The sequence below is a fragment of the Elephas maximus genome, chromosome 3 (assembly GCF_024166365.1).
Source record: "Elephas maximus indicus isolate mEleMax1 chromosome 3, mEleMax1 primary haplotype, whole genome shotgun sequence".
NCBI classification, from domain to species: Eukaryota; Metazoa; Chordata; class Mammalia; order Proboscidea; family Elephantidae; genus Elephas; species Elephas maximus.
The window spans coordinates 158549948-158558863 of record NC_064821.1 but is presented as its reverse complement, the minus strand read 5'-3'; the positions used below and the strand labels follow the sequence as shown (position 1 = coordinate 158558863).

The following is an 8916-nucleotide window of genomic DNA, read 5'->3' as shown; positions in this document are numbered from 1 at the left end:
GCTGGAGGAGGTATAGATGTCACGGAGTGCCACATATTCAGCAGACAGGAAAAGAAGGTCAGCATAGAGAGATGAGAACTAAGAAATGATTCAACTCAGAAAGGAAAAAAGAGAGAGAAAAAAAAGAAGAAATTTCCCAAGGGATCCCATCAACCAGGCTGCACAGACTGGGGAAGTGGCTCCTAAGCTGTGCAGTGCAGTGCAGCCCAGCTAGAAGTGGCTCCCAGCCACAAAAAGAAAATGAAAACAAAACAAAGCAAAAAAAGACAGAAGAGAACAAAGCAAAAAAAAAAAGAGCCCTGGGGATCTCACCAACATGGTGTCCCAGGCCAGGGGAGTTGTTTCCCAGTCAAGTGGCACTTCACAGCCTTTCAAAAGGAAACAAAGGTGACACACAGGGCCAGGTGTTGGAGAGAAGGGATAGGGGAGGTGGTGGGAGGTATGGAAGAAACCAAAAGAAATGGAAAAAGGCAATCCCAGCAATAGACAAATGGCACTCAGGAAGCTGGCCAGTGTGGGCATGGTGAATCCAAGTGCCCCAGGTCTGAAGCACTTGCCTCCTGGCCAAGAGGCTGGCTGGCAGGAAGCAGAGGAGGCCAAGGGGAGGGGGTAGAAGGGTGAGGGTTAGGAAAGCATATATCACTGATTATCACATGCTCCATCTCCTGCTGGGAACGTCATGAAGCTGCTTTCCCATACTCCCTGTCCATAGTCTTCAATGTGGATGGGGCTAAACCAAGCAGCAGGGACACTGCACTTCCTGGCTGGCTGAGTCACCACTGCCAGCCAGGAAGCTCAGAGGTAGAGTAGTGGGGAGAGGATAGGGGGTGGGAAAGCATATATCACTGGTTACCAGGTGCTCTGTCTCCTGCAGTGAGCTTGGTGAAGGTGCTTTCACATATCCCTGTCTGCTGATCTCTGACAGGAGTACAAGGTGGTGAATCTGTGCTGTGTTAGCTGATCAGGAGCCTCTGCACATATATCTTCTCACTCTGTTCTCTGTCAGTTTCTTATTCCATTTGGTGCTTGGCTGAGTTCTTTATCCCTTCATTTAACACTTCATGTTCCAGGATTGATGCTTGTCTGTTTTACATTGTTTTTTGGGTCTTTGCTATTGAAGGACAGCATGATGCTTCTGTTCATGGCACCATGTTGGCTGGAAGTCTGACAATGATTAATTTTTTAACTTAAAAAAATTTATTGTGGTCAAATATAGATAAATAAAATTTGCCATTTTAACTATTTTTAAGAGTACAACTCAGTGATGTTAATTACATTCATCATGTTGTGCAGCCATCATAACTATCAATTTCCAAAAGTTCTGCATCAGCCAGAAAAGAAATGCAGTACTTCTTAATGAATAACTCCCTATTATCCCTTCCTCCAGGTCCTGGTAATCACTAATAAACTTTGGTTTCTAAGCATTTGCATGTCCTAGATTTCTCATTTTAGTGGAATCATACAGTATTTGTCCTTTTGTGTCCAAATTGTTTCATTCAGCATAATGTTTTCAAGGTTCATCCATATCACAGTACTCTATCAGAACTTTATTTCTGTTTATGGCTAACAGTCCATTGTAAGTATATACTGCATTTTTTTTATTCATTCATGTGTTGATGGACTCGGGTTATTTTTACCTTTTGAGTGTTGTGAATAACATTTCAATGAACTCTGGTGTACAAGTGTCTGTTTGAGTCCCTGCTTTCAAGTCTTTTGGCTATATACCTAAAAGTAGAATTCCTGAGTGAGATGGTAACTCCATGTCTAACTTTTTGAGGAACTGCCAGACTGTCATCTACATTGGCTACACCATTTTACATTCCCACCAGCAATGCGTGAAGATTTCAATTCCTCCACATACTTACCAACATTTGTTATTTTCCATTTTTCTGATAATAGCCATCCTCATGGGTGTGAAGTGGTATCTCATTGTGGTTTTGATTTGCATTTCCCCAATGACCAACAGATTGAGCATCTTTTCATGTGCTCATTGGCCATTGTGCCTTTTCTTTGGAAAAATATCTACTCAAGCTCTTTGCCCATTTTCTAATTGAGTTATTTGTCTTTCTGTTATTGAGCTATAGCTCTTTATGTATTCTGGATATTAGAGCCTTATTAAATATATGATTCCAAATATTTTCTCCCATCCAATAGGTTATCTCAATGATTCATTTTTAAATGTTAAAACAATCTTGCATCCCTAGAATAAACCACAATTGTTCATGGGTACTATCCTTTTTAAGCATCTCTTCATTTGGTGCATTAGTGTTTTGTTCAGGATTTTAGTGTCCATTTTCATAAGGGATATTAGCTTGTAATTTTCTTCACTTGTAACAAACTTACCACATTTTGGTGTCAGAATTAGACTGCCATTATTAAACATGATGGAAAGTATCCCTCTTTTTCTGTTCTCTTGTATTTTACCTTCTTAAAATGTCTGGTAAAAAAAAAAAAAACACACTAATGAAAGTATCTGCACCTGCAGTTTCTTTGTGGAAAAGTTTTTAATTAGAAATTTCTTTTAATGGATATAGGACTATTCAAATTTTTTTTTCTTTTTATGTCGATTTCTTATGTTTTGGAAAGTTGTGTTTTTCAAGAAATTTGTCCATTTAGTCTAAACTTTCAAATTTACTGGAATAAAATTGTTCGTAGCATTTTTTAATGATCTATTTAATGTTTGTAGGGTCCTGTTTTTCTTTCTTGATTTCGATCATTTGTATTTTCTCTGGTTTTCTTAATCAGTCTGGCTAGAGATGCCTCAATTTTATTAAACTTTTCAAAGAACCAATTTTGGGGTTTGTCGATTTCCTATTACAGAATGTTTCTTATTTCATGGACTTCAGATCTTTCTTATTTTTTCCCTCTTTTTTATTTGGGTGCGATTTTATTCTCTTTTTGAAAGCAGTATATTGGAAATAATTCTAAGAGTGGACACCTAGATCACTGATTCTAAAAGCTACAAATTTCCCTTTAAGCACTGCTGTAGTTACACCCCAAATTTTTTGATATGCTCTATTTACTTGTCATTTCACTCAAAAAATTTTCTATTTCCCTTATGATTTTGTTGACCCATAGCTTTTGTAGAAATGCTTGCTCCATTTCAAAATATTTGGGATCTCTCGGATATATTTTTGTTGTTAATTATTAATTCGATTCCATTATGGTCAGGTAACATACTCTAAATTATTTTAATTCTTTTACATTTATTGAGGCTTGCCTTCTAGTCAAACATATGGTGTACTTTAACTAGATGTTTATTCTGCAATTGTCAGTTATAATGTTCTATAAATGTCAATTATGTCAAGCTGATTATTTGTGTTGTTTAAATATTCTGTATCCATACTGAATTTTTCTCTCCATATTTTATCACTTTTAATGAGAAAGAAGAATTGAAAATCTCTATGATTGTGAACCTGTCTAACTTTTCTTTTGTCAATTTTTGTTTTATGTATTTTGAAGTAAATTTATTAGATGCTTTTACACATTTATAATTATTATGTTTTCTTAATCAATTGACTCTTTTTATTATTATTATGAAATGTTCCTCTTTATTTGGGAAATACTCACTGTCCAAAAGCCTACATCTCAACTTTTTTCTGTTTAGTGTTTACATAGTGTATTTGTCTCCAGCCTTTTGTGTTGAAAGTATCCAAGATCTGATACATAATGTTTGCTTTATTGTGCTTTAGGTGAAAGTTTAGAGCTTAAGTTAATTTCTCACGCAAAAATTTATACACATATTGTTATGCGACGTTAGTTGCAATCCCTGTAATGTGACAGTACACTCCCTCTTTCCATCCCGAGTCCATTCTCTGTTTCCATTCAACAAGCTCCTGTCCCTTCCTGCCTTCTCATCCTGACTCTGTAATATGTTTCTTGAAGAGAGAATATAGTTGGATCATTTTAAAGTCCTTTCTGACAATCTCTGTCTTTGCATTGGAATGTTTACTTCATTTACGTTTTCTGGTATTACTGATATTCTTGAGTTAGGTCTAATATTTTGCTTTTTGTTTTTCATTTGTCCCATCTGACTTTAATGACTTATTTTAGATTAGGTTTTTTTGTAAATAATTATTATTATTCAATTTAATCTCCTCTCTCAAATTTAGGATATACCCCTTTGTTGTTTTAGTGGTCACTCTGTGTATTGTATTATGCATTGTTTCCTTAATACAGTCTACCTTCAATTAATATTTCCCTTCTTAATGTACAATGCAAGAACATTACAAAATATTATTCCATTAATTCTCCTTCTGACTCTTCATATTGTTATATATTTCACTGCTATCTATCTTACAAGCCCTCCAATAATTTTCCGTTTTGCTTTGAACAGTTGTTGTTGCTGTTGTTAGGTGTCATCGAGTCGGTTCAGACTCATAGCGACCTTATGCACAACAGAACGAAATACTGTCCAGTCCTGCGCCATCCTTACAATCATTGTTATGCCTGAGCTCATTGTTGCAGCCACTGTGTCAATCTGCCTTGTTGAGGGTCTTCCTCTTTTCCGCTGACCCTCTACTCTGCCAAGCATGATGTCCTTCTCCAGGGACTGATCCTACCTGATAACATGTCCAAAGTATGTAAGACGCAGTCTTGCCATCCTTGCCTCTAAGGAGCATTCTGGCTGTACTTCTTCTAAAACAGATTTGTTCGTTCTTTTGGCAGTCCATGCTATATTCAATATTCTTCACCAACACCACAATTCAAAAGTGTCAACTCTTCTCTGGTCTTCCTTAATTCATTGTCCAGTTTTCACGTGCATATTACGTGATTGAAAATACCATGGCTTGGGTCAGGCACACCTTAGTCTTCAGGGTGACATCTTTGCTCTTCAACACTTTGAAGAGGTCCTTTGCAGCAGATTTGCCCAATGCAATGCATCTTTTGATTTCTTGACTGCTGCTTCCATGGCTGTCGATTGTGGATCCAAGTAAAATGAAATCCTTGACAACTTCAATCTTTTCACCGTTTATCATGATGTTGCTCATTGGTCCAGTTGTGAGGATTTTTGTTTTCTTTATGTTGAGGTGCAATCCATACTGAAGGCTGTGGTCTTTGACCTTCATTAGTAAGTGCTTCAAGTCCTCTTCACTTTCGGCAAGCAAGGTTGTTTACCTGTGTTTTACTGACTATGCAAAGGCATTCAACTGTGTGGGTCATAACAAACTATGGATAACATTGGAATGGGAATTCCAGAACACTTAATTGTGCTCATGAGCAGCCTTTACATACATCAAGAGGCGGTTGTTCAGACAGAACAAGGGGATACTGATTGGTTTCAAGTCAGGAAAGGTGTGTGTCAGGGTTGTATTCATTCAACATTCCTATTTAATACGTATGCTAAGCAAATAATTTGAGAAGCTGGACTATATGAAGAAGAATGGGGCATCAGGATTAGAGGAAGACTCATTAACAACCTGCATTATTCAGATGACACAACCAACCTTGTTTTTAAAATAGAAGTTTTTTTTTAAATAGAAAGTAACATGTTAAAATTTCCAACACACAAAGTTTCCTGCTATAAAGATTAAAAAATCATGACAGAGTGTGTCACAAATTTAACTGTGTCTCCGCGAAATGAGTACCAACTTGGCTAGACCATCATTCCCTGTATCATGTGGTTGTCCTCCATTTTGTGATCTGATGTGATTATTGCACGTGTTGTGAATCCTAACCTCCGTGTTGTTAATGACACAGGATTAGAGTCAATTATGTTAATGAGGCAAGATTGAATCTATAGGATTATGTTGTATCTTGAGTCAATCTCTTTTGAGATGTAAAAGAGAAAAAAGCAGAGAAGAGAGGGACCTCAGTATCACCAAGCAAGAGAAGCCAGGGTCCCTGTGCTCCTACACCAGAAAATTGATGACAAGAACCTTTCCCCCAGAGGAGACAGAGAAATAAACATTCCCCTAGAGCTGGCACCCTGAATTTAGACTTCTAGCCTCCTAAACTGTGAGAGAATAAACTTCTGTCTGTTGAAGTCATCCACTTGTGGTATTTCTGTTATAGAAGCAGTAGATAACTAAGGCAAGATGATATCCAGAGATCAAGAGAGAAATACAAGGAAGATAAGTTTGGTATAATTTGGCAAAATGGACAGAAAAAAATTAAACTAGATATTCTCAAAGGAAATAAAGTGAATTCCGGAATCATTTAAATAATATAGATTAATTCATTCATTTAACAACTACTCCCTGAGCATGTACTGTATGTCAGGCACTGTCTTAGATACTAGGCATGAAGAGTGAACAAAACTGAGACATGGCCTCACAGAGCTTACACTACAAACAGACTCAAACAAAGAAATTCATGCCAGGTGTGTAATAAGTGCTGCAAAGAGAAGTAAAGCTGGGAAACAGGATACACGGTGATAGGGCTGCTATTTTAGATAGAAATGTCAGGGAAAGCATCCCTGAAGAGGAAACACTTCAGAAAAAATTTCAGTGCAAATAGGAAATGGACCATCCAGATATCTGGATAAGATTGTTCCTGACAGAGGAGATAGTAAGTACAAGCCCCTAAGATGGTATCTTAGTTATCTAGTGCTACTATACGAGAAATACCACAAGTGGATGGTTTTAACAAAGGGAAGTCTGAATTTAAGGCACTGGCTGCAGGAGAAGGGTTTCTCTCTCTGTCAGCTGTTGGAGAAGGACCTTGTCAACAATCTTCTCTTGGGTCTAGGATTTTCTCAGCACAGGGATCCTGGGTCCAAAGGACACTCTGTGCTCCTGACTTTTCTTTCTTGGTGGCATGAGACCCCTCTCCTATTTGCTCTCTTCTCTCTTTTATATCTCAAAAAGAGATTGACTCAAGATACAACATAGTCCTATAAATTGTGTCCTGCCTCACAACTGCCTCTAATCCCGCCTCATTAGTATCATAGAGGTTAGCATTTACAACACATAGCGTAATTACATCAGATCACAAATTAGAGGACAACCACACACTACTGGGAATCACGGCCTACCCAAGTTGACACTCATTTTTGGGGGACACAGTTTAACCCATGACAGATGGGAAAGTGCTTGTTGTCATTTAAAAGCAGAAAGCAGCCCAACTAGAATTGGTGGGCAAAGAGGAAGTGGTGGGAACTAATATAAGAGAGGTAGTTAGAAAAAAAAAAAAAAAGTTAGAGGTCAGATCCCATAGGCTTTGTAGGCCAAGGAAAGATCTTTGGATTCTATTCTGAGTAAGATGGAAATGATTGAAGGATTTTGAGCATGAGAGTGGCATGATTTATTTTACATTATAAAAACTCACTCTGGCTCCTGCTGTGAGGAAACAGACTGAAAAGGGGCAGAGGTAGAAGGAAATGGGACACAGATAAAGAGCAAATGGCTACTTGGACTGAGCTATCAGTGGTGAAGGTGATGAGAAGTAGTCGTATTTGTATATATTTGTAAGGTGGTGTCAAAGAATATATTTTATCTTGAAAGGTTTATGACTGAATTAAAAATAATAGAATGATAGCTACGGTTGATTGAGCACCTATTATTTCCAAGCACATTGCTTATATTATCCATGATACTATTTCCAGAAACCATGAGATAGGCAGTCTTAATATCATAATGCAATGAGCAAACTGAGCTATATATCCAACATTATTTGGCGTGGCCATTATTAGAGAGTATCCATTTGGGGTAATCTCTGTAAATTCTCAGTATGATTTTTTGTCTCATTGTTTTAAGATGAATAATCAAACAGGTGTCACAGAAATAATCTTCTTGGGATTTTCCAACCACCCCAATCTACAGGGGTTGTTCTTCCTGATCTTCCTGGTCATTTGCCTGACAGCTCTTCTGGGGAACACACTCATAATAATGGCTGTCAGGGTCAGTCCTGTCCTACAGACTCCTATATATTATTTCCTCAGCAACCTCAGCTTCTTGGACATCTGCTACACATCCACCACCATCCCAGTCATGCTGATTAACTTCTTCCAGGAGAAAATCAACTCGTACTAGAGCTGTGTTTCCCAGATCTTCTTCCTTGTGAGCTGTGTTGGCATTGAGAGTGTCATATGAGCTGCTATGGCTTATGACCGCTATGTAGCCATCTGCCACCCTCTTCAACATCCAGTCCTCATGAGTGTGAAGCTCTGTGTGTGTTTGGTAATTCGATCTTGGCTGTGTGGGCTGGTGAATTCTCTGACACACACAGTGCTGGCTTACTTACTCTGTGTGGGCCCAACCAGATCAGCCACTTCCTCTGTGACATCCCACTGCTCCTGAAGCTCTCCTGCTCAGATACCTCCATCAGTGAGTCTGTGCTCCATGCAGTAGTGCCACCATTGGCCTGAGCCCCTGCCTGTTTACTGCAGTGTCCTACATACTCATCATCTCTGCCATCCTGAGAACTCCCTCTGCTCAGGGTAGAAGAAAGGCCTTCTCTACCTGTGCTTCTCACCTCACTGTGGTGGTGACCTTCTTTGGAATGGCCACCTTCAACTATGACAAACCCAAAGTAGGCTACAACCTGGACATGGACATTCTGGTCTCTGTGCTTTTTTGTGTTATGACCCACATGTTGAACCCTATCATCTACAGCCTGAGAAACAAGGAGGTCAAAGGGGTCCTGAAGAAGCTGGCTGGAGGACGTGGATTCCCTAGTAAGATCAGTGATTAGATCAATGTTTTTCATTCTGGGGAATGATTCTTATTTGGAGAAAAACATGAGCATCTGGCTGCAGTTGTAACAGTGTTCTCTCTATATAGCATCTCTTGAGCACTGCAATGCCGCATGCCACCAAGACTAACTGCTACACCAGCACTGTGCATTTCACATTTCACATTATTTTCATACATGCACTTGTTCTCTGATCTACTGATGTTTTAGAACATTTTTGACACACCCCAGAAAGAAGCTCCATAGTCATTAGCAGCCATTCCCGTTTCCCCTAACCCCCGA

General features: G+C 38.7%; 1 pseudogene; it reads left to right on the top strand.

Annotated features, from left to right (window-relative positions):
- The first annotated feature begins 6462 nt into the window (after positions 1–6462).
- On the top strand, positions 6463–8634 carry LOC126071385 (olfactory receptor 5V1-like; annotated as a pseudogene).
- The last annotated feature ends 282 nt before the right edge of the window (positions 8635–8916 follow it).